A 23,288-nucleotide genomic window follows, 5' to 3' on the forward strand; every position below is an offset into this window, starting at 1 on the left:
TAAGACTTTGGGGACCAACCTCTTTGCTTTCAATGACAAGCAATGACCTATTTTCCTCAATCTCCAAACAGCACTGCTAAAACCATATCCTAACCAGATGCAATGCACTACATTGATAAAGCAAACAATGAATTCTATTTTTATATGCAATTAAGAACCACAAGGAGCTGCATGACATTTTGTTTATCACTTGGCAGCCAAGTCTTGGCTTACTGTACTTCCACTGCGTCACACTGTGTAGCCCTGCCCACTGTGGAATCTTATTGGTCCCAAATCCTGCTCCACATAACTTTATATCAAACATTATGTTCTGGTTGACTCTGATTGCGTCACATGTGATTTCACTTTAAAGGTGCTGTATGTATTTTTTTATTAATTTCTTTTACTGTACTAAAGCATAAAAATGATTGCAGATATTTAGGACACACGCTAGTTCACATACTCGTTTCTCAGAAAAACAGTGCTAAAGCCAGTTATTCTACTTTGTAATGTGTATTTTTTCCATACTACATTCTGCCTAACATCTTGTTTATGTTTCGTGGCATAAAGAAAATAATATAGGGTTCTTTCTGAGCCAATTTCTGAGCCAAGGTTCTCCAGACTTGTCAAGCTGGGCTGGTTCTAAATTACTTTGTGTGTTTAATGAACAAGGTGGAGATGGTTGAAACCTGTACAAGCAATACTGCCTCTAATTAAGTGAAACCATATTTAGAAAGGGCGACGCTGCAGTTATTATCAGCTTGAGCGTGTTTTCTCTACTCTACTTTGGCTGGCTTCACCATGTTAGTCTGACTAAGACTTTTCTAAAGACCTCGGCTTGTGTACTTGGCTTTGTGCAGCGGGTCTGGTCTGGTTTAGAGTGAGCACGAGCAGGCATGGTTATGTGTGTTGCTTGTTTTAAGGTGCATACCTATAAGACAACAAAATGTCCTGTTACTCACAAACAGTTCAGCTTGTTCAGGCATGTTTAAATGGCAGAGGAAGATTCTCTCCTGCTGTGCTTTGCTCTGTAGCCAAGTTCAGTCCACAGGTCATGTTCAGTAGGTGGTCTTGAATGAGCTGATTTGCTTTGATGTTAATACAAAAAAGGGACATAGGTCATTTTCTACCTTGAATTAAATCTTTAAAACTGTAAATGTAAAATAATATGAATTTTATTTTATTTTTAATTTTTTTGGTAACTTTAATTTTAGGATAATTTAAATGTGTTTTATTTTTGAATTTTTTTCCTTTATTTTTTTTTTCTTTAACTTTTTTTCATTTTAGAAATTTCATTTAATTTTAGAAATATTTATTTCATTTTAAGAAATATTTAAAACACAGTATTTCTTAAAATAAAATCATTTAAAAATAAATATGTCTTAAGACGTTTAATTTTATTTTAAGATATTTAATGTAATTGCAAAAAAACATTTGTTGAAAATGTTTTAAGGAGTAGTGTTATACAAGGTTTTTTTTGTGCTTTTGTTGGTATAGGCTACAACACTGTGAAGCATAAGTGATTAAGTCACACTTTAGTCTAAATAACATCACATGACATTTCTTGACAGTAATCATGACTAGCTGAAGGCTGATCGTCTTACTCAGCAGATGGGTGGAGGAGCATCTGCGTTGTTCACTCGTCTCACCTGGGTTTATCACCACACCTGTTAATATATCATTACAAATTGTTATTGCTGCATTTACCTATTGATTTGTGTGTATTCAGAGGTGTTTTTTCTCCATGTTTTGAGTTAACCATGTGCAGCTGAGCAGGTTTTAAACGCGTAAGAGGATAACCGGATTAGGCAGCACTTTGTGAGTCAGCGGTGGCCAATATGTCTGGGTTAGTTTTCTTTCTCCCAACAGTCACATGATTCTTTTTTTGCCACACTATGTCTCTCAGCGCTCTTAACAACACACAATCAGAAGCATGCGGGTCTGGTTTGAGATTGGACATGCGAGTGCTAATAGACTTCCCATCACCGTTTGTCGTCACCCGTCCAAGCCTACCACAATCCTGGGATGTTTCAGGCTTTATGAAAAATGCAGGACAGTGTTGGGAATGCTGATGCTGATGTTTCACATGGATGCCAGAATAAGAAACCTCTGATCCCCTCATCAGCACAGCCTTTTATTGGCTCTCAGTCCTATCTGAGGATAACGTAGCATGACTGAGCCTTTAGCAGGCCGTTCCCAGCACGAGAACACCAGGGGCGCGTGAGATTGCTGCGGTAAGGTTTCACCGTCAAAAAGAACAGCACACATCTGGGATCAACAAGTTAAACCAGAGTTGTTAACCTTCAGATTCCAGTAATCTGGCGTAAGCATGATTCCAGCTTTCACAACAGCTGCAGAGCAGTGCAGCGAGGAGTTCAAAGTTCCAGAATTTGGCACCATTTGAGTATAAGTTCTTTTGATAGTTTATCATTAACCCTTTTAAAGCACTGTTCTTAACTTAGACCTAAACTGATTCTGGTCTGTTTTTTTTGTTTTTTTTTAAACAGTACCCATAGGCGATTTAGAGTAATGATGATAATGCCAAGCGCTTTCCAGATAGCAGAAACAAGCTTGGGTCAACGTCATTGGCTTGGAATGCACATTGGAAAATGCCTGTCCCTTGTAAACCTAGCAGACCGGGGCTTAGTGAAGTGCTTGAACCCGAATTATGCTTTGGTTTTTACGTGTATGGTTGCTAGTGTGTGCATACTGTGCGTGATGGGAATTTTGTAATCTGCACGTGCATAGGCCAGTTTTTCTAACTGTACGTACTCGCATATGTTCTGAGTTTTGTTGCGGCAAAACTGGCCCATTTCGTTATTTTAAAGTTGGCAATAGTTTAAGGTTAGCATATTGCTAAGCAACAAAAAAATAGCACACAAATATTGGGTGAAACAAACAATTTAAGTTACACAAACTAATTTAATTGATACTTCTCAGTAATTAATAAAAAAAAGCAATTATCTTGCCATCTTGAATTTGACTATAGAGTCCTGCAAGGATGACGTATTTTTGTAGGCCAGTCTGAAAGTTAGCATCACAGTGTTCCCTCAAAAAAAGTTTTTTTCCAATGGCTTTTGTATAATTGCAGAGAATAAGCTCTGAGAGCAACAACAGTTTATGACTCTTACATGTTTTATTCATTATGATATGAATTTATCCATAATTTACTTCACTAATGAACACAACTTTTATGATCTTTGAAGCCTAAGATTAAATTGACAGAAGTAAAAATCTAAAGTTAGATACTATAAATGAACCACACCACGGTCGCATGACTTCAATGTCACCATCACTAAGCTTCCAACAACTGTCAGGTTTTATTTAAAGTCTACAAGTTGGATATTTTGAATATTTTGCAAGAGCGTAAATACAACGTGCTGTAAAAGCAAACTAGATGACTTTATCTGTTCAGAGTCATGACGTTTAATGTCCCTAAGAACTGAGTCTCACGTTAAAGAAAAAAATAATAAAATCATGTACACAAAAAAATCACAAGGACTATTAATGATGTATTTTATGTCAGTGAATATAACATGAACATTTCTTGAGCTTGTGTTCACCACAGACCTTATTTCAGACATTTAACCAAAAACCCCATTTAAAAAACCAATCAACTTTAGAATGATGGAACCCGAAAGTGCTAAAATGCTAACTTGTTTTTGCGTATTCTGACTAAAATTTGTGTGGTAGCTCAATTTTAAAACTATTCCCTTTGTTCTGGTGAGTGAGAGTGATGCTTTTTTCTGAGTTCTTGTAGTAGGACTGGAGGACAGAAGATTACAGGACTGAGATCGAGAACAGTCCATGAGAGGCTGATCTGATGATGCCTCAAGTAATTAGAAGCTTGTTGAGGGTGGGTAGAGCCTTTCTCCAAACATTTAATTTGTGATATGAAGGGGTCTCTCAAGGCAGGGAGAAGTGGATCTGCGGTGTCTGTCGGAATAGCACATTTTAAATTCGCCATGCCTCTAGAAGATGTGGTTGTCGTGTGTGAGTGTAATTGGTGGGCTGAAACAGCAGCATGCATGCACAGTTTTTCTTAGAGTTTAGATATACTAAAATGTATACAGAATGAGATTTGCGGCATAAAATGTAAAAAAAAAAAAAAGCCACATGTTAAACATTCACAGTACAAAAAAAACATTCTGTTCTTGGAGCTCGTTATTTTAGAACAGTTTTTGATTTTTATTGGTGGTAGTAGAGGCTGTGTCCGAAAGCTTAAAGGTCCCGTTCTATGTGATCCCATGTTTCAAACTTTAGTTAGTGTGTAATGTTGTTGTTAGAGTATAAATAATATCTGTAAAATTATAAAGCTCAAAGTTCAATGCCAAGCGAGATATTTTATTTAACAGAAGTTGACTACAAAAAACGGCTGGATTGGACTACACCCCTCTACTTCCTTCATTAATGATGTCACTAGAACCGTAACCTCCGCCCACAGGAATACAGGCGTATTGATGGCGAAATGTCAACAGACGTGGTTGATGTTTATCTATAATCGGATACCGCAAAAGTTTAATTCGAAGTTGTTAGTTTGCTCTGTCCATTTCACCACGGACTGTTTTTCTAACCTGGGACAATATCAAGCAGGCTTCTCTCAGCGTTTCATACTGACGAAGGGGACAATTTCAACTATATTCAAGCGGTAAGTAGTGATTTACTATGGAAGTAGCGATCACTCTTCACATCGTTTCTCTTAGTAGGATGAAAATAATCTTACTTAAACTGTGATTAATATACAGAAAGCGATCAAAGAACAATCCCTTTCCAATCGCCCAAGCTGCTGTCGGTGACACAGCGCGAGTTTATCTGGACTCTTGCCAAAACTCGTTATGAAATCAATGACGCTGTTACACTGCACAACGAATCTCTTACTGTATTTATATACCTCATGTTTGCATTGGTGAAATCATTAGTGAGAGTGCAGAAACTGCGTTGCAATGATAAGATCTTTCACGCGATCAACAGACTGTCATCTGCTCAATGCTCATAACTGCAACCTTTTATGTGATGGGAATAGATCTAAATACTTAAAAAACTTCTCACGATTCGTTAATCCAGATAGCTGCAATAGTAAAAACTTATAATAGCTGTAATAGTAAAAGTTTTCCAGATAGTTCCACATGTAATGCCAGATATTTCATATGCAAGCATGTCAGCCAATCACAGCAGAGGGCGTTTACACTGAAGTCTCACAGCAGACACGCCCCTTCAAACAGGGTGTTCAAACCAGGGGATGAAATCAGGCTAGGAAATATGCCTTTTATTTCTAAATTATAAAAATGTTTGATCTAAAAAACATACTAACATCATAAGGGCACCCCTGGAAACATTATTAAATAATAAAAATAATCCATGGAATGGGACCTTTAAAAATGCTGCCTTCGGAGGCTCCATTCCAATGTAGGAAGGCATCAAGGCACGTCCGAATCCAATGATAGCTTCACTTCCTGTCACCTGCGATATCTTCAGTAATACATTTTTTAAGCAAGCATAGATGTGCATAGATGTAGGCAGTCTTCGCTGCAAAATACAAACTGAAATTAAATTAAACTTATTTCAACTAGTTGCCAAGGAAACATTTGTTGACGTGATAAAATAACTAAAACTGAATAAAAACTATACACATTTTAAAAAAATGAATGAAAAACGACAAAAAACATGCAAAAAAATTACTGAAATAAAAATAAAAATAAAAACTAATTTGAAATATTAATGAAAACGAATAGTATCTTAAAGGGATATTTCACCGATTAGCATAAAGCTTTGTATCAGTAGAAACCCGGTAGTATTTTCGAATGACCGTGCTTCCCTCCCTTATGTCCCCCTGTGATGAGAGATTTCTGTATTGTATGCCTGGAAAAAAACCTCAGATGATGCAAAAATCGTCATTTTGCGTCATCGGAGGATTTTTTGGCCATACTACAGCCAGTAGTAGGAGCTAGTTCCGCATGTTTTCAACCCGCCCATAGGGGGTGGGATCTCACGATAAAACGGCATCTTTTCAGTTTCGAGTCAACTAGTAGCCTAGTTGTATCATTTCTTCCGATACTGTCCTCTGTAACCGGTAGGCGTGGCTTGGGAGTGGCCTCCTAGGGCAGCGAAGCAAGTGCATTCTGGGAGTTGTTGTCTTTCATCCACATGAGCCAAAAATACATTTTCTGGCTTTTCTCAGTCTAGAAGGCACCAACTTCTAAAATAATTTCACATTTCTACTACATAAATGACCCAATTAAAATACACATTCATCTTTCCAGCAGTGAAATATCCCTTTAATGGTGCTAAAATAACTGGTATGATAGCCTTTCGTTATCCATTTGTGAAAACATAGCTGTGTCTGTGAATAGTGAATAGGCCTTTATCTGCCACATGCAACCACAATTAAATGGTTTTACCACCTTATGAAGTATATTACTCCCAGAGGTCACAAGGGATTACCAGACAGGGTAAAAAAAGTGGTTTGTGCACAGCTCCATCAGATAACTTTTATTCAGCTCACTTACAGGCGGAAACAACTCCATAAAAGTGAAACCGAACGACCCCTCTGTGTCTGCACAGCTGCGGCCCAGACATGGCATTGTGCTGCAGGCGTGCGGGGTGTTCAGGAGATGTCTATCTCTGAGAGAGGAGATTGAGATCTCGTTACGGCTTTGACGGCAAGTCTCCGAGACTGTTCGGCAGCAAATTTGGCAAAACATGCCACAGATTTTGGCAGCGAATTGTGCATCATAGGAACTGAGCTAAATTATCCTTTTCACTACACTAAATAGACTGTGGTGCATGTTACTATTTGTAGTTTTTCTACCTGTCGAAAGTATATTGTAAAAATTTTCTGGAGGTGTTCCACTACACAACATGTACGATAATTAAATTGGCCACAGCTCTTTAAACCTGAATTCCAAAAGAACCATGGCTATTTCTCCTAGATATTTTGAATTAAAGCGTTGTCCTGAATCACATGCTGAATTTTCATGAGGTACAATGACTTCATCTGAACAAGACAGCAATCCAGCTGTTTGAGGTTATCATGATTATGTGTTTTGTCATCGTTGATAACAGTGTAGTCAACCATGTCGGTCACATAAAATGTATTGTGAAGTGGTTCTGCAATGAGAGCCTCATCATCATATCGGATGGAGCTTGGAGGCATGCACAAGCATCAAGTGCAAGTTGCCCTTCTCTTGGTTGGCTGATTTAAGCAGATTTCCAAAAACAAATCCTTTTCATAGCCACAATAACAGATAATATTCTAAAGTAGCTTAAAATGGGCAGCTTCCTGCTTATTTCAGTGGCTTGATTTAGACCTTACAGTTTTCATCTATAAAATAATTTTCCACTATTCTTGGGATGCACAATGTAACCACATTGGTTAATGGACAATATTAGATATTTTTTTGTGATCATATTTATTGAAAAAATTAATAACTTTTATTTGTTATAAAAAGTAAAAAAAAAAAAACGAAGCAAAAGGTTAAATGGAATATTTTACAAATCGTAACATTAATATCCATTTTTATTTTAGTATTATGTACTGTATATTAATATTACATTTTTATTCATTTTAAATTAGCTTTTATTTTATAATTTCAGGTTTTCAATTTTAGTTACTTCTTAGTAATTTTTTTTTAATACATTTTATTAGTTTTGTTTTTCTAAATTGTTTTTCTAATTTCGAAATGTTTCTAAATGGTTTTAATTTATTTTATTTCACTTATTAAAATTAAACTTATTTTAGTTAGTAATTTTAGTACTTCAAATTAAACTTAAGTTAGTTGCTAAGACAATATTATTATTATTTTTTAGATTTTCATCTAAAATGTTTTTTATATATATATGCATTTAATTTTATTTAAGCTTTATTTCAATGAATTTTTTTTTATATAATTTGTTTTATTTAACAATAACAACACTGGTACAGTATAATGTTGTGTTGCCTAAATTCAGTTGTGGCATTTACTGTAAAATTATTCATTTTTGGTTTTAGTATTTGTTTTATTTTTATTTTTATTTACACACAATAATGGCTTATTTGTACTAAGCAGAATTTGTAATAATGGTGCATCCCTAGATATCTGTATTGGCCAATATTGTATTCTGTTTCGGGTGGGTTTGTCACGTGTTTTAGTTCTGTTTCCATGGTTTTTCATTGATTGTTTGAGTTATTGCACCTGTCATTCATTTCATTGATTAGTTGTCATCTGTATTTAAGCCCTGTGTTTTGTTCAGTTCATATGTCCATTCATACATCACTTCCACATTAAAAGATCTACACCCTGGCTCAAAAGCTACCAGCCCGATAGCCCATCCTCTCCTGGTCAAGCTTTCTTCCAGTCTCTCTCATGGCTATTCCGATGGGAATGGGGTTCGTCTGTTATTGCAGCTGCCGGCAGTACTTTTGCGAGCGAAGCAGATGCCTGTCATGTTACCGTGTAGTTGATTAAACAGGTGAACTGAGTCTAGCTATTAGCATATTCCTTACACATTGTCAGTTATTAACCAAGCCTTATGAAGTGGAAATAAACATTAGAGTAAAAGCTTTGCCGAAGGGACCAAATACAATCATATAAAGCAGGCTGTCTACACTTCCAAAGCCATGTATGTCTGCAAGTTATGAATTTCTAGCTTAGATACTCCTGAACATGTCATGCTTAACTGCCGTAAAAACAGTACCAGCACAGACGGGTAGAGCACACGATCTTAATTATTAGTTGATTGACAGCTACCACACTCGCTCCACTGTTTTACAGGCTGTCGTCAGTTGATTATCGAGGGTCAGCAGAGGTTGTGGGTACTCCCAGACAAGCTTTCCACAAGCTCCATGGGAGGGTGGCTTCAGTGTTTTGTTCCCTGCTCTCCACGTTTAGTATGTTTGCAGCTGCCACATGGTCTTCTCTGCCAAACACCAACAAAAGATATTACACCCCCTACCATCAGACTTTCCCCAATTTGCTATTTAAGCTATTAATCCAATTTTCTGCTTATTGAAGAAGAAAATTGTTGAAGCGTTTGGCATTAAGCTGCAAAGTAGGACAAGTCCGGTCAATAATGGATGCTAGACATGATGAAGTTCACAAAAATTCAAATGCAAGGGGGAGAAAAATTTGGTTTGACGGAGAACTTGAAATTCAGAGCGATTGCTCTGTTAGTGCAGTTAATTTGAATAAGTGTACACGCTGCCATCTGAACCCTGGTGTGCACCAAACAAGTGGACCAAGACTGCTGAAGAAATGGATCTCAGTCCGCTTCCAAAAGAACTCTGGTGCAGTTCGAATGAAATATGAACGCAACACGGACCAAAGACATGTTAATGAACCAAAATCGGGACATGATGTCACAAGATGCGACCCTAAAAAGGAGAGAACGCTCAAGTATACCTGTTTTTTCTCATCATAGTAGCGATGTTGCCCATCACATTTCGGTACAGGCATCAGAACCGTGCCGTCTCACAGCAGATCTTCGTTGACTCCTTTACACATTTTGTACAAGTTCTCAGCTGGTCGAAATACAATCATGTATAGGCTATGCACATACAATGAGCACATTTAGCCCAGCACACAGCATTGTTTTGGATGCTCGGCAAGTTCCATCATGAAATATAAATAATAAAAGCCGACCAATCAGGTTGTGAGCGTATCCTATGCCTTTAGGTTCGGTGTTAAAATGCCAATGTGAACGCTAAACGGACCAGGACTAAATGTTTTTTATTTGTGTACCTGTGTGTGTATATGTGTATATATAAATATATATATAAAAATAAGTTTGTTTTTATTTAGTTTTGCTCCAGTCCAGTACGTCACAGCTACAGGAAACCAAGATGCATCTTGCTAATGCAGTGGCAGGTGGTATTAGGGGGAGGGGACATTGATATTTCCCCTACTCCCTATTTTTGGTCCCTTTCTCTAGAAGAGATTGATTCATTGATACTTTTCCCCTACAGAATGTTTTCGTCAGTTCTCTATTTTTTCCCCTTTAGCTTGAGTCCTCTGGACACATCTGTTAACATACTCTGAACAAAAGAGTTAAGATGATGCTCAGCCTGCTAAAACCACAGATTCATTGACTCTTTCACTCTCTCTTAAACCGCTCCCCCAGACCCCCACATAGACTCTCTCTCACACTGTTACGTCCCCCTAATCGTCTAGGAGTCGGGAGGGGAGGTAACAAAGGAAAAAAAACAAAACATAACATTAAAAAAAAAGAGGAAGGCGAGAACACACTTCAATCCTCTGTCCCAGAGAGAAGACAACACCAGATGATATATATCAAAGAAAGGATTTTATTTACAAAAAAGTCCTAACTAACCTAAGAAAAGTTAAAAAGAAATAAACAACATAAACTTCCCTCAACTCCCTTGCTATACAAAAACAGGGACAAAAACAGTAATAAAAGAAAAAGGCACTCACCACCTACAGCTTCCCTCACTACAGTATACTAAACAGAGTAACAAGAACACAATACCTTCTGCTTAATTTTTAGTTGAAGTGAGATCAAGATCACTTAACACAGGTCACTGCTAAACTCAGTTAGCCACCGCTAACTCACAACTGAATGTCAGAAGCAAACATTTCACAACGGAGGTCAATCTGGAGCAGGGGAGAAGTGCGTCTCACTGCTGCAAACACTGGACTGCCTTATTATACTCTAGTCTCAGGCACACTCACAAACCAGTTACAGGTGCTGATGATTAGGCCTGAGAGCGAGTAGAGAGAGAAAGAGAGACCGCAAGCAAACACAACCACGTCCACCCTTTCAGAAGTAAAGTAAATCAAAGAAGTTCAAAAGAAAATAATCATGATAATAATAATAAATGAATACGTCCTTGGACGTAACACACACACACACACAAACACACACACACACACACACACACACACACACACACACACACACACACACACACACACACACACACACTCTCTCTCTCACACACACGTTGTGTTTTCATGTTTTATGGGGACTTTCCATAGATATCATGATTTTTGTACTGTACAATCTGTATATTCTATCCGCTTACGCTAACCCTACCCCTAAACCTACCCATCACACAAAACTTAATGCATTTTTACATTTTCAAAAATCATCACTTGGTATGATTTATAAGCTTTTTTTCTCATGGGGACCAAAAAATGTCCCCACAAGGATTTCAGATATTATCATCTTTTTGGGGATATTTTGTCTCCATAACTTAGGATTTACCTGAGACACACATACACTCACACACACACAACAAACAAGCTAATCTAAATGGGCACATTCCGATAGACATCTATTGTTTTGTTTTTTTATATAGAAGTAGTTATAAACAGTAGTACTATATATAACTTATCCCTAACCCTGACAGAAAACTCTAAGTAGGCGCACACACACACCTGGGTTGTCCATTTCACAGCCCTTCTCTAAACAAACTGTAAACAGTGCTGCAGCAGAACACAAGGAGAGATAGAAAGAGGGGGGAAGAAGTGAAAAGCAGTGGGTGGAGTCTAAACTCTGTGTCCTATGAGAGGCCTGGGTGTTGAAAAGAGGCATGGCTTGTTGATAGTAACATCTGTGCCTGTATTCTCAGAGAGAGAGAGAGAGAGAAAGAAAAAGACAAGGGGGTGGTGGAGCATTTGTATGAGATAGGCTGTTGAACAGCAGGGAGACGCCGCATGTGTGTTTACCGGTGAGCCGAGGAGGATCGCTCTCGCTGTCTGATATGGAGGCATTCTGGGACTGATCTACAGCACGTTTATGTTCAGAATGACTCCGGTTACCAAAGTGACAACCTTGAATTTACATGCTTTTCAAGCCTTTTAGAAAAGATCCTTTGCTCTCCTGGAGCCAGTCTTGTTTCCTCTTGAGGGATGTAACATTAAACGGACCGTAAGCGAAGGCATAAAGGGTAAGTTAACACAAGCAGAGGTCTTTCCGTCTCATGACATTCTGAATGAACGGTTGTGGTTTGATTTTTGTGATTTTTATTTCCCTGTGTTGTTCTTTAGCTGTGACGGCAGCTGAGCTGTTTTAATAGCTCGTAAAGCCTTGAAGGGCAGGTGTGCGTTTGCTCACTGAGCGGTGTGGACGTGGACGGCTCTGCAGTGCTGATAACATGCTAGCTTGTCCACCGGCTTCAGCCCTTGAGCTCTGGCTGATGTGACAAGGCATGTGGCTGTCCTTTAATCATGCAAATTATGCATAAAAATAATAAATGAGGGTTGTAGGCATCCATTTTAATGTGACTGGACTTGGTGAGCGGAGATAAGGAGATTGGTGAGAACAGAGATCACCTTGAAAGCAAACTGCTCTCGTCGCCTTATCACAAATTGTTTAGATTTCCTCACTGTATTGCTTGTCTTGAGTGTGTCTGGCTGCGTACTCTCTCAAGGGTTGTGCTGAAAGGAGAACCAGTTGGTTTTTTGCTTTAGTACAGCATAAGTGGTACATTTTTACTGTATCTTTTGGTTTAAAATTCTGTTTGGAGCACTACCCCACCCTCAGAGGTATCTAGGTTAAGATTGAGGCTAAGATTATGGTTTCAATGCAGCAGCCTCTGAAGCTTTCTTTCTCGTCCTTTCTTTCACCTTTTTATTCTTTGATAAATTGCCATCTTTTGGCTGTAGAGATCTGAGAGGTGTCGTTCGTAATTAATGTGAACATTCGGGCTGATTTCTGCTGACCTGTCAACTGTCTCATATGCTAATGGCTCGTTTAAATATTAAATGGTTTTTAATAAGAAGGTGTGGCTCACCCTAGGGATTGCTGGATCTCGTTTAATTAAGCTGACAGATTCTTATTTCACTGGCTCATATGAACATTGCTTGGTAGAAGTCATCAAATGTAAATGCATAATTTTTTGTGGTTGTCCTTGGATTAGTGCAAGAAAAAGGGGGTTTAATGCCGGCCGGTAATACATGTGCTGGTTGTCATGGCAACAGCAGGGCAAGGGAGGGACGGATAGCATCCTCAGCGCAACGTTTGTTACACGTGTCAGCTCTGTAACATAATTCTTTGTCATTACTAAATTTATAAATATATTTTGTGTCTGTCTTGTGTTGTATTTATGTTGAAAGCATATAGTGATTTAGTTTTTGGCAAATGGAAGAAGATGGCTAGTAAGTGCATAAAACATTTTTCTCATCATATATCAGTGCTTAACTCATCTGTTTCAGCGAAAATTGTGTTTCGTTAAGGATGTCTCTAGTCTTGAGGGAAGTGTACTAGGATCAAATTAACATTCGCAGTGGTCAATGGAGTCAGCGAGCCGCCATACATCTGAGTCAGGTGTCATTTCCTGTCATTCAGTGTCTCAGAGTTCACCGGTATCTCTCTGCTGAACTCCTTCCTTCTCTTATCCAGGACCAACGCAACTCTCATGGCCCCCAGGCCGAGGCAAGTTCAGACTTCAATCTGCAAACATATTGCCTGCTGTTGTTGAGCTCATTGTGGTTTACATTGACTACCAACAAAAGTGCTAAAAAGTACCACAGTATTTTATCTAAAATTCTGGTCTATACTGATATTAATTTATCAATAACAACACTGCTGATAACCAATAAGTGAATTAAAAATAAAACACTAAGAAATTAAATTGTGAAGTATGAAAAATTGATTTGTTTTGAGATCTGCTAAAGATTGCTTTGTACAGAGTTATTAAATTATTAGTGTTTTAACTTTAAGTATGGAACTTATAGGGTTAGTTCACCCAAAAATGAAAATTTTATCATCAATTACTCGCCCTCATGTCGTTCCAAACCCGTAAGGCTTTCGTTCAACTTCGGAACACAAATGAAGATATTTTAATGAAATATGAGATATTTCTGTCCCTCCATTGACAGTCTATGCAACTACCAATTTGACGATTCAAAAAGTTAATAAAGAGATCGTAAAACGAATCCATATGAATGGAGTGATTTAGTCAAAATTTTCTGAAGAGACACAATCACTTTATATGATGAACAGATTTAATTTGGTCTAACCCTTTAAGATTAACTTTAACTGCCTTTACATGACAGTTATATAAATGGTAAGATAGGAGAAATAAGCATACATCAAATATTGAGTATCAGCAAATTAGGGCTGCACAATTAATCGCAATGAAACCGCACGTGATTTGGCAAAGGCTGTGATTATTTTATGCGCAGCTTGTCAGTGCAGCATGGCTGATCGGTAGTAAACGCTGCTCCATCTGAACACCAGAGAGCGCTCTCGCGCAGACACGCCAAATATGCCCCGCTGCAGAAGTACGATAAACGCACATCATTCCAGGAAATCCCTATCGGGCATCATACTATCTGTAGCTGAATAAACAGAAGATTGAAACGATTTGATTAAACATGACTAATAAACACACAACTGCCTTATTCTGTATAAGAAGCCACATCATCTCACAGAAGGATGCTCAACTGTCTTTATGAAGTGTGTTTGGAGTTTAATAGATATTGTCATTTGTTGGACAAGAGGTTTATAAATGCTTCTCATGTTTGGAAAGATGTTAGACGCGTGTTGCTTTTTCAAATGCATGTTATAAGTGACTCAAACTCACAGTGCTTTCAGATGGAGCAGCGTTTACAGAACCGTACATCAATGACAAGCTGCGCATAAAAAAGAATGACAGCCTTTGCGATTTCAAAATCGCGATAACCCAAATCGGTTTAAATGTGATTACATGTAAATTGCGATTAATCGTGTAGCCCTACAGCATACATTTTATATCCAATATAGTTTATCCAAAACCAATAAATAAATAAAAAACTTTAATTTTGGCCAATAACAGATATTGTGCATCCCGAGGAAAAATAAATATGTAAATTAATATGACCTAGATGCCAGTACATTGAATTTAACTGGTTTTACATGGTTTAGGATTGGTGGCCAGGGTATAGATAGAGCACCCCTGATAGAATGATCACCATTCTGTTAAACCCAGTTTAGCCTGGTCTCTCAGATGGGAGTGTCGTGTGGAGAGGAATGCTCATGCTTTTGACTGTTGTGTGTGTGTGTGTGCGTTCTTGTGTATGCCGTTTGTGCAAGTGTCGAGAGGGGGGATGGTGGTCTCATTGTCTGTAGAACATGTTTGACAGGCTGTCTGCAAGGGGGAGCAGCTATTCAACCTCTTCATCTTCTCCTCCTGTTTTTCCTTCTAAATTACCCCTGACAGGAGGGAGTGTGGAATCTGAACCCCAGGTTTGGGTTCAATTCGAAGGAATCCCTGCCTGGCCAACGCCATGAAGCTCTCTCCGCTCTTCCATCCAGATACCGTGTTTATTAAAACATGAGGGGGAGACATAGCGGTTAGCCTGATAGCTACCACCACCCTCATGATTAATAAAGGGCTTTTCTCACAAACGTAGTTACTCAACACCTCTTTAGAAAGCTTCAGTCTATATCTCACTCTCAGGTCTGAGTGTCCTCATGCTGGGGAAGCACTCAATGTCAGTCCCCAGTGCTCCTCTCCACAATGTTGATTTAAGAAGCTATTTTATCAGCATTACGAAGTTATCGGTGTGTGAGATGTGTGTTGGACTGAGAAACGTTTTCCACATCCCAAATGACACACTTGATGTGGACTGGCTTTGTGACCTTCACTTTTGCTCATTCGTGAAATACACAAGACCGTAGTCTGTTCCATTTGTCATTTTATCTTTCAGAAAAGTGCTCCATTGTGACCCTTTTGCTAACTTTTGTGGACTTCACAGCGGAATATTACCCAGCAATCCCATTCATCACAGTGTAGACTTGGAGGATGGCAAGAACTCACATTGTAATTTGGGACATGTCCATTATTTCTCGATTTCTAGGCTTGGTTTGACCTCTTTTCTTTTAATTGAGAGTTTTATACAGTAATTATTGACCACAAAAGCTTTTATCAACGAGGCATCACTGCTCAATTTGCTGCTCAATAATATCAAGGCATAGTGGCCATTACTTAATGGCTGTTCACACTTGCATCGATTTGCAGCAACAAACTGAGTGGAAGCTATTCTTTTTCAATGACAGTGGGTGATTTGTAGTGACATTAGCGACATCAATCATTGACAATGCATCTAAGTTGAGTGGAGGATAACTTTATGCAAATGACCAATGAATGCAGCGACTATCGGTGGCAATGAAATCAGAACTTGAGTAGCAACTCCTGCTAGCAACCAACAGTATAGCGATCCTGTGACCTTTGCGATTTAATCAGTGTGAATACTCTTTAGTTGTAGAATTGCATTAATAATAACTAAATGCTTCAGACAAGTGAATTGGCATTCTTACAGCCATAAAACAGATTAACACATGGCCAGTACATAGTAAAAATCTGCTATAACCCTGGATGCCCTGGTGTCAGCATTCTGAGAGAAAATCTGATTTGCTAGTCACTCCCAGAACTGTCCCAGGCCAGGACACAGTGATATCTGCACCCCAGAAATGATCTTGTTGACTATACGTTGGATACAGTGATGTTCAGCATCCAGGTAACTGAATGTAAACATTGCCTACAATAATTCACATCTGTAAATTGGACTGGAATTGCAAGTGCGTATTGTGCTTTAACTGCCACTGCGGCAGTTGTTGCAGTGTGTAGTTAATATTTACTCTTTTATTTTTTAAAAATTATTCTTATTTTATAAGAACTGTAAATTGTGGCAGACGCGTCCTCTACGGCATCCTTTGTGTATGATATAAAGTCTTCCCTAGCTAATCTGGGCATCACTCCAGCTAAGTTATCTGATAAAGTACACTTAGTTTTTGCTGAGTAGGAGGTGAGATAATAAATGAAAAGATGGATGGAGAGAGAGAAAATAGAATGCTGAAACAGTGGGACAGAAATGCTTTTGTTTTGTACAGGCCTTCCCGATGAGGAGAAGACAATCCAGCCTGTCACAGTGGATAAACTAACATCTGATATGTCCTCCTAACACACGGCTCTTATTCCTGTCATTCAACTTTTTTCTTTCATTTCCCTTTAATCCTGATGACCTGGCTGACTGGAAGGATGTTAATGTTGATCTCCAAACCAACAACAGACACTAAATGTCACTGTATCTCCTCCCTTTGTCTGCAGGTGTAGTGTTGCTATAGTTGGTTTAGAATGACTTGGGTGTGTGTGATAATCTCTTTAAGTTGAGTCACAATACATACAGCAGTATGTAATGAAATATGTAAACGGATACATACAAATAACAGCCCTTTTCAGTAAATCTGACTGAACCCAGATGATTTAAGCTGTTTACAGCTAGATTCTATTTTGTGTAGATTAAATGTCATGTGTATGTATGTACATGCAATCTCCTTCCTCATGTAAATTAGAGAAAATAATTCTCAATGGGCATTCCTGATAACCATTTTTTATTTATGGCAGTTCAGACTCAATGTAATAGCCAAAATATATATCTTTTTTTCATAGAAAGTGCAAAGTAAACTTTCTGTTGCTGTTCTACTTGTGCTTGTGGTGTGAAACAGCCAACAGTATTGTCTTTTACAAGGAAGATGTGACATGAAAACAACAGAAGCAGTCTAATGGGTGTTTGATTCAAACGCAGGCTTGAACCCAATTACCATTAGTGCCCTGAGGACACAGGAAGAGTGACAAGAGTGTGCATGATGAGATGGCAGTGGTGCTGTGCTGAGTTTGGCTGACAATGTGCGGAATGTGGCCTGTCAGGACAGGCCCACAGGGAAGTTAAACCCTCAGCAGGGCCAAAGGTGATCCGAGTTGGAAGATAAATGCAGTTACTGTACCGATCCGAACACCAGTGGGCTTACAGTGGCGATCAACACTAAACTCCTTTGTATAAATCCCTTGACATTACCACTCCCCATTTTAAACAAACAAAAGGTCTGAATTCTTGTGAAAAATGCTTAGTAACATCACACATACTCGTACGTTTTGTCCACTGAAAAGGTGCTTTTTGATGATGACAAAGAAAAATATATTTGTTAGATCAGTAATTCAAGTACTTGTGAAATGCTTAAACTTCCTTCTCTGGACAGTGTTGTCAAGAGTTGGGGAATGTACTGGTACTGTGGTACTGTACCAGGTACTGTGAAACTGTAACCTCGCAAGCTATGAGCTATGTGTCACTTTCATTCACAGACCTTTACCTTGACTGTTCCATGCTGGTCTAACTCAACCCCAGTTGCTCAGTTTCAAGAAACTGCTGAAGATGCATCTTTTTCGTCAACACTTCAACCATTGATACTAACACTTACTATATGTATTTATAAAAAAACCCACACCTTGCTACGTGAACTGTGCTAGACCAACTGGGACTTGTAACAGCACTTATTGTCGCCATATTGTTGGTTTGATTTCTTATATTGTTCTCCTTATTTGTAAATCGCTTTGGATAAAAGCGTCTGCTAAATGATTCTCCATAGGGCAATTGATTTTGAGCGATAACTTTTAAACCTTAAAAGGCACACTTACTGTGAGCTACGAGGTTGTTAAATCGATGGTGCATGCTTTTGTTGAAGCCATCAGCCTTGATTATTTCTACTTTTTTGTATTTTTATAATTGTGTTCAACAGCGGAAATTCTTGCAGAAACACTACATTACCCATGAGTCTGCAGAGAAATCTCCAATTATCCCTTTCAAAGAACCCTTTTCTTGTTAACAAAACAAACCGATTCCGAGTGCTGTTTAGCCTAGCTGTGCTTAGCCTTGCTATGTGTGCATGATGAAAAACAGTGAAAAGGTAACTTGGAAAAGCAATATATGTCTGGAGCGTAACAGTAGCTCCGCTCATTTTAAAATAGTCTAGCAGTAATAACACTATACTTTTAGCTGTAGTTACTCCTCAAACTAAGGTTCAGAGAGCTGTGACATGTCATAAAAGTGTTTTTCTCTCTTCACCGACTTCCTGTTTATTTTCTTTGGACTGGCTAATTTTTTTCTGGTGGCTCATTTATTGTTGACATTCTTTCCATTTAGTTTAAGACATAACAACAGGGTTAATGTTTGAAGGACAAGGTAATCAGATTTTGATCATATTTCTTTTTGAGCTATGTGTTTTAAGATTACTAAATGGAACAATTAGAGTCAGTCAGTACAGTAGATCATTTCTGATTCTCCTGATAGTACCTGTGTGTGAAGTCTCAAATATGTCTCAGTAAATTCTTCAGACTGCTTGTTCCTGCTCATATGTCTTCCAGCTAAGTACACCTTGCACCTCTATGGAAACAACAAGGAAGTGATTTACAGTAAACTCTTGACCCTACTGTACTTCGCTCTAATGCTGCAGGCACATACTATAGGCACATAAATGCAGCCTTTATCGCGTTTTTAGTCTTTTGCATCAGCAGTAATTACTTATTGCGTAATCATTATCCGCCTGTAAAAGATTAAGCGGCGACCCCTGTGGCAGTCACATGGCGGAGTGGTGGTTTGTTTTTTATTTTATGCAAAGCAGTCAGGTCACATGATCGCCTCTGTTTGTTGTGTCAGCTGAATAGGAAGAAAGAAGATTATATTGTGTGTCAAGTCATAACTCCTTCGGTTTCAGTTTGTAATCTGGACTGTGAAATTTGGGCTGCTTAAATGGATGCCAAATGTTAAACAGTGATGGAATAAAATATCATATTAGGATGTATGATGACAGGTTATAGCCTCTAGGTTAGATGGTTTGTAGTTTAGGCAAATGTTTTGCAGTTTAGTTCTTCATTTACAGTAATCTAGCATAAAAAGCATATAAACTCTCTGCTTGTTTCTGTCAGTTTTCTTAAGAGTTTGTGACTTTGCACTGATAGAACTAGAAACATGGATTACCAAGAAATAATGTTGCAATAAACATTTCTTAAGTAGTAGTATTGCATTTTTAGTATCTTAAAAAACGTTTGTCTTAGTGCTTGTCTGATGACTGTGAGAATGTCAGACTTTGTAACGGTTATCTATTCCACTTTGGTGAAAATGAAGGTAATTTGTATGTGCATTGAATCCTCATTCATTTCATTGTCTCTTACTGTTGCAGTTCCAGCCATAACTACCTTTCTCTGGTCAGGGCCAATTGCAATGCTGCTCTCCAATCACCACTTTGGAATAAACCACAGCATAGATTTCCAAAGACTGGGCAAGACAAAAAACAAAGACAGGCTGGATTGGCCATATCTGAGTCGAAAATTCAAAATCCACCCAGTCTGTGTTGACCTACAACACACCACAGTACACACAGACCCTTAGGGCCGGGACACACCAAGCCGACAGTCGGCAATTAGCCAACTTCGGGCAGTCGGTGAGCGTTGGTTGGCTGATTGAGCATGTTGAATCGGCGTTGGACCGTCGGGAAAATAGATCACTCTGATTGGCTGTCAGCTTTGTAAACCAGTGCATGAAAAGAAAAAGTGACAAAGCAAGCAAATGACAAAGACGAGGGCACACAAAGAAGGCACTTATAAATTGACCTACATCTTCAAATTTTCGGAGCATTCCAATGCGCAAATATTTTCATAACAACATGGTCATATGTAGCCTAAATATTATAAGACAAACTGATCAGCATGATTTATATTCAAAATGGTAAATGAGCACTGCTTTTTTATGGTTTGTATATTTGCATTCCTAGTTCAAATTCCCTTTTTTGATTGACGAACACAGACTACTGTCATCTGCTGTTGTGGACAGTTATTATCATTCACACAAGTGCAGATTGTACATGCTTTTTGCCATCTGCTGTAGTTTTTGCAGTGTTCAAGTGCAACTTTTTGCAGACTCCGCCTTTCGTCGCCGCTAGTTCTTTGATGTCGGTTTGTTGTCTACCGGCCTTTTTAGAGTTATGGCACAGAGAGCTTTCTCATTTTACAGAGCAATAAATAAATTAAATAAATTCTTAATCAGTATTTTTGTAGAAAGTAATATTTATTTTAATATGTAACTTATTTTAACAGCATAATCAATTAAATAAATGTAATATTTTATGATACTTTTTAAGAATATTTAATATTTTTTATATTTATAATTTCTTTAGTAATTTCTTGATGAAATTTGAGAAGTAAACAACACCTAAAAATACACATAACCCTCATTTGCATGAAGCTAGATTCTGTTTAAACAAGAAAAACAATGTTGCTGTGGTAAAAAAAAAAGCGTAATTAATTTAATAATAGTAAATTAATAAAAATGAATATTAATAAAAAACATTCTCAGAAATACATTTTTACTGGAAAAAATACAAAATTACTTTAAGTGTGAACACAAACCGTGTCGATAACTGCGCTTCGATGGCATTCCTCTTATCAGAGACACTGATTACTCACGAGTCCAAATTGTTTTGATGCTAACCTTATGGTTGAATGCTGTTAAAGGTTATTTTGTTATCAGCTTGGAGTCAGCCAGAGGTTAGACAAGAATCTGAGCTAGCGTTGTAGCATCGAGTTTCCAGACAGCAGGTTAAAGGAGTTTCGGTGTACTCCAGGGCCACAGGTTTCTACCACAGGGCACATGTTGTGATATCACACCACAGAGGGGAAGGAATGCGGGGTCTTTCATGGAGTGAGGGATGATCTCAGAGTTCACCCAACCAGATCGCTCCTGTTGGTATGCAGGATGTTAATAAGTGCAACCAGACGTTGACTGCTGGGTGAGGCGAGTAACGGATCAGCTGGATGAGCTGATGATGCTGAGCGGTTGGTCAGTAAGATTCTTTTAAAAAATGTTTTGCTCGCCCAGGCTGCATTTATCTGATCAAAAATACAGTAAGAACAGTAATGTTGTGTAATTTTCTGTAATGTTCACAGTAATTTCTGTGATGGCAAAGCTGAATTTTCAGCAGCCATTACTCCAGTCTTCAGTGTCACATGATCAATATCCAGATTCATACTGTCACTTTTGAACAATTGAATGCATCTTGCATGTTTACCTCCGTTGCATTGCTAAAGTTTTCCTGAGGACGAAACATACAGTATTACCATGTAAAATCCATAGAGATTTAAGTTGTAGTTGGGATTGGAGCGACGCTAATTCCAGGGAGGGGCAGCTGGGAATTCCACTGTGGCAACGGACTGGCGGAGGGGCGTTACGTTCAGCTGTACTCCAGCTGTGTCGATTTATATTGGTGGCCGACAGGCGGTGAAGGGGCATCGGTGCCAGACTCGCCCACTCAATGGAAGACTTGGCTAGGAGCATCTATATCTCCACCGAAGTTATTTGAAAACACTTTCTTGCATTTGCTTTATTTTTTCTCCTAAGTTCCTCATTCCTCGTTTCTTATTTTTTCCTAGAATATACTAAATCTTCTGTGTCAGGTTTTTATCTGGAATTGCTTTTTCCCACAATACATTTCGCAGTGACCCCAGGGCAGCCATCTGTGATCAGAATCATCTTCCCTGGCCCACAGCCACAGGGCAAACTCACTTTATCTGCGCTGAAATGCCTCACAGGTGTTTGCACACACCTGCACGCCTGTACGCCTCTCGAAGGCAGAGAGTCTTGCTGGTTTAGCTGATTCAAAGTTGTGAGCGTTGTGCATTCGTTGTTCAAACCATGTGTTGTTTATGTTTCCACAAATGCAAAGCCGTTAGGACAGCTGATGGCCCTTCTGCTGCTGGGCTTGAGTGGCAGATGTTGCTACACAGTGGATTCTGTCGTACACACGTTGTTCTTATAGCAGTTGTTCAAACTGCATTTTTGGAAAGTATGTCAAACATGAGAGGCTAGTCTTGGATTATTGAGTTTATTATAGAATGGCAATGATATGAAAGTCTTTTTTGGTTTAAATGTATCAGTGTATTTAAAAAATACATACATATGTCTATCATGCTGTACATATATGACTTAAATACACCTCTTCTTTGATGAGCATGTTCATAAAATTTTTGGGGGATATAAAATAGGGATGCACAATATATTGGCCACCATATCTGTATCGGCTGATATATGTTCATTTTTAATGTTATCGTTATCGGCCCAATAAGAAAATTTTGCCAATATATTAAAGCTGATAAATAGTGGATTATTTCCTTAAGATGAGACACTTCAGATGCACACTGTCTGCCATGATGGTTTTAAATTGCTTGAAATATGATTGGAATCACTTCCAAAAAGGAAAATACAGTTAAGTGCAACATGTGCTGTCATATAGGCTATATACATTTATTCTGAGAGTATAATATAAAGAGAGGTGAGACTTTTGTTTTTGTAATCAGGCTCTCAAAAATGATATAAAAAATTGGATTTAGATTTATCGGCCAATACATCAGTTATCGGCTTTCAAATATAAAGAATTATCGGTAATCGGTATCGGCCAAAATTTTCATATCGGTGCATCCCTAGCATAAAATCAAAATGTCAGAATGATACATATATAGGCTACAACTGTCCTGATAATGAAAAAGAAAGGTTGTTCATTTT

General features: G+C 38.3%; 1 protein-coding gene across 4 annotated transcripts in view; it reads left to right on the forward strand.

Annotated features, from left to right (window-relative positions):
- daam1b (dishevelled associated activator of morphogenesis 1b) overlaps positions 1-23,288 on the forward strand; it is a 73,605-nt gene that overhangs the window by 10,623 nt on the left and 39,694 nt on the right. For 2 of the 4 annotated variants that reach the window (XM_079888371.1, XM_079888373.1), the window contains exon 1: positions 11,547-11,863. The exons of the other annotated variants lie outside the window; for them this stretch is intronic. The gene's annotated coding sequence lies outside the window, so the exon portion shown is untranslated. Of the gene's footprint in view, positions 1-11,546; positions 11,864-23,288 lie in introns of those variants that run through there. 4 annotated transcript variants of the gene reach the window in all.

This window comes from Squalius cephalus, assembly GCF_949319135.1.
Source record: "Squalius cephalus genome assembly, chromosome: 12".
Classification (NCBI taxonomy): domain Eukaryota; kingdom Metazoa; phylum Chordata; class Actinopteri; order Cypriniformes; family Leuciscidae; genus Squalius; species Squalius cephalus.